The sequence below is a fragment of the Nannospalax galili genome, unplaced genomic scaffold (assembly GCF_000622305.1).
Source record: "Nannospalax galili isolate Female #2095 unplaced genomic scaffold, S.galili_v1.0 scaffold1181, whole genome shotgun sequence".
NCBI lineage: Eukaryota > Metazoa > Chordata > Mammalia > Rodentia > Spalacidae > Nannospalax > Nannospalax galili.
This window is the reverse complement of record NW_008345687.1, coordinates 1,345,104-1,348,725: the sequence shown is the minus strand read 5'-3', so window position 1 is coordinate 1,348,725 and position 3,622 is coordinate 1,345,104. Positions and strand designations below refer to the sequence as shown.

At 37.1% G+C, this 3,622-nt stretch overlaps 1 pseudogene; it reads right to left on the bottom strand.

Annotated features, from left to right (window-relative positions):
- Positions 1–3,141: 3,141 nt before the first annotated feature.
- LOC115071835 lies at positions 3,142–3,285 on the bottom strand (annotated as a pseudogene).
- Positions 3,286–3,622: the final 337 nt, after the last annotated feature.

Below are 3,622 nucleotides of genomic sequence, written 5' to 3'. Positions count from 1 at the left end.
CTCTTTTGGGGGGACATTTTGCTACTCTAACATTCCCCCTTTTGAAGAGGTAACGCTAAAATCTTTCAGGGATTAGATAAGAGTTCCCAAATACTTTTGTCCATTTTGGCCTTTGGAACAGAGTATGCTGCTAAGAGGCCAAGGACATTTTGATTTTTAGCCAAGAAACTGGCTACTTTTCTTTGGGGTCTTTTTTATCCTAACTGCCTAGCCATTTCCTACTTCCTATTCTTACCACACCATCCTCTGAAGAAGTTACCTAAATTGCCAGTAGGGATTTGGGATGTAGTTCGCTCTGGCTTCTTCCATGCTGAACAAGGATTCAGGGTGAGGCAATTGGAGTACCCCTTCAGTGGGTCTATCTAAAAGACTCCCAAATTGCATAACTCTTATCTTGAGGAGGAAAAGAAAGTCCTTGAATCATGAATAGGAGATGTGAAGGAGAAGTAAAGGCAAGAGTAGTTAGCATTACAAGTTCTAGACAGGGAGCCAGAAAAAAGTCAGAACAGGGCAAACTATAAATGTTTCTATCAGAGTCCATTGGGATTTCTTGATGAGAGCTTCCAAAAGAATCCCTCTATTGGGTTCCTCCTCATTTTCCTTTTAGTAAAAATATTTTATATGCCTGCACACATGCCTTTAATCCCAGCACTCAGGAGACAGAGGCAGATATGTGAGAACCAGGCCACCCTGGTCTATATAATGAATTCTAGGCCAGGTCGGGTTATAGGAAAACCCTGTCTTTAAAAAATGTCAAGGAGTGTTTAAATCAGAATGCATTAATGTAATAACAGTGATTTTGAACTTACTGTACAATTTAAATATTTCTCACAAATATATCAAAGTAATAGCCTCTATTTTAACAAGGACTACCATGTTCATAAAGGAAAATAACTATTAACAAATACAATATGGCTCATGAAAGTTATTCAAAACCATTTACTTTTTTAATTTTTAAAGTATCTTTTGACAAGTTCATGTGTGTCTGTATGTGCATGTGCATATGTGTGCATGCCAGTGTGAACACCTGCGGTTGACCTCAAGAGTCTCCCTCAGAAACTTTCCACCTTATTTTTTGAGGCAGGCTCTCTCATCCATTCTGCTATATTGACTGGCCAGCAAGTCCCCAAATCCTCCTGTTTCTGCCTCCCCAGCACTGGAACTGCAGGTGCCCCCTGCCACGCCTGGCTTTTCACATGAGAGCTGAGGTTCCAAACTTAGGTCTTCATGTTTGAACAGCAACCTGAGCCTTCTCTCCAGACTAAAACATTGACTATTGACTTTGCTGTTTTGTCCTCGCTGCCGCTCCTCTTGCTGTTTCAATCCATATTGTTTTATGTAGAAGTCTTTGCAAATCAGTAAAATACAAACTATGTTATCTAAATGTGAATTCTTATCTAATTAATAAATATAGATATCATCGGTTCAAATTGTAAAGGATCCTGACTGTATTCTTCTAATCGTAGCCTCTTGTTTATGAAAGATATATGTGCTGTATCTAAAGATCAAGTCACAGTTCATGTCTGGAAAAAAATTATTACTATAGTAACTAATTGGAGTTCAGCATGATTTCACTGGCTTATTCAATTTTAGCTTACTGAGACTCTCCATCTTGAATATAAAGGTAAGTATAGAGAAGCTGACAGCTTGAAATCCCTGCTGTGAAGGGTGAAATATGAAAAATTAACCTCATAAAACAGTAACCACAGATGGCTTACATGCAGAAGAGGCAGGATGACATGGCAGAGATGCCTTGACTGGAATTCTAAGGACCCAAGTGCAACACTTCCTTACACTTCCCTACAGGTCTAGATGGTCATGGGCAAAAACCCTACAGGAAATCATGACTTCAGTGCTGGAAAGTAGTAGCTATGAAATTCTAGAAGCAGGGCTGACCCTCTAAAAACACAAGTAACTACCTCAGTAAGAAAGGTAACTTTAAACAGGATGGAGCCATAGCAGGGAAATGCAGTCACTGTAGCACCACATCCCCTAGGTGCTTTCTCCTATATCCTCCTCAGTGCACTGTTTCTAGACAAGCCAGAAGCTATTGCAAACCAAGAGAGAAACAAAAGTGAGAGAAGATATGGGCTTAGCCTCCTCTCAGACAGCAGTAACTTACCTAAGTCACCACAGTTGAAAGGATGGGAAAACCTACTTCTTAATCAAGTGGGGAACTGGACGTTCTAATACATTATTGAAGGCATTCTGTAAGTCAAATTATAGCAAGCTGATCATACATAAAGACTGAAAGTTATGGAGTCTCCAGAATGTTCATTTTTTCTACTGGCAGTAGAAAAATTTGCCCTAAGGTATATATTCATTAATAGAAAGAAAGTGGGATAGAAGGATAAAAAGAATTTTGAACTTATTTTCCAGTCATACCACCTCAACATAACAGGGGCATGTGACTATTGTATATCTCTCCATGTCCTCTTCTACATGTGTGTGAAGTGTGAAGAAGTTGTTTTCAGAATTAAATATTTTTATCTCATAAATATATGTCTTTTCTAATGGATAAGAAATGAGGACAGGTGAAATCACATTTGATGAAACTAGCTCAATCCTGACAGAAATACTGTGATCAACATAGTCTACACACACACACACACACACACACACACACACACACACACACACACACACCACACACAGAGAACTAAACACTTTAAATCAAAAACATAAAACAATACAGTATAAGAACTGAAGAGATGGCTCAGTGGTTGAGACCCGAGTTCAATTCCCAGCACCCACATGATGGTTAACAACCATCTGTAATTCCAGTTCCAGAGAATCTAATGCCCTCTTCTGACCTCGTGGGCATTGCATGACATGGATGCAATTACATACATGCAGGCAATACACTCATACATATAAAATAATAAAAAATTTTTAAAGTAGTGGTTAAAAAAAAACCCATGTTAAACAAGGGTAGATCATACTCAGAGCTACATTAAAATAAGCTATGAAAAAAAATTCTATAAATGCAAGCATAAAGCAAGAAAGATCTATTAATATAATTTTATAAGGTTCTACAAAAAATTATAGAAGTCAACAAATATGTCTGATTTTAAATAACAAGTAATTATTTTGTGTCCTACAGAAAAAGATTTCTTTTTAGAACAACAGAGATTTTTATTTTAAGGGAGAGCACAAATGCAGACCGCCACTACCACAAAGTATACAGTCGGGTTTTCCACATTTGGGGAAACCACGAACTGCTGGGAGACTTTAAAATCAGTCCTAAGAGGGACATTTATAGCTCTAAGCACCTGCAGTAAAAAAAAAATCAGAAAGAGCATAAATAAATGGCTTAATGGTACAACTCAAGAATTTGGTAAAGCAAGAATAAACCAAACCTAACAGACAAGAATAAATAATAAAAACTAGAGCAGAAATCAATGAAATAGAAACAAAACAAACAAACAAAAACAATACAAAGAACCAATGAATCCACGAGCTGGTTCTTTGAAAAGATAATAAAATAAACAGACCCTTAGCCCAGCTAACCAAAAGAAATAAAGAGCAAATCCAGATCAACAAATTAGAGACAAAAGGAGAATATCACAATGGATGTCAAAAAGATACAGACCATTATAACAAAATACTTTTTAAAAAAAAT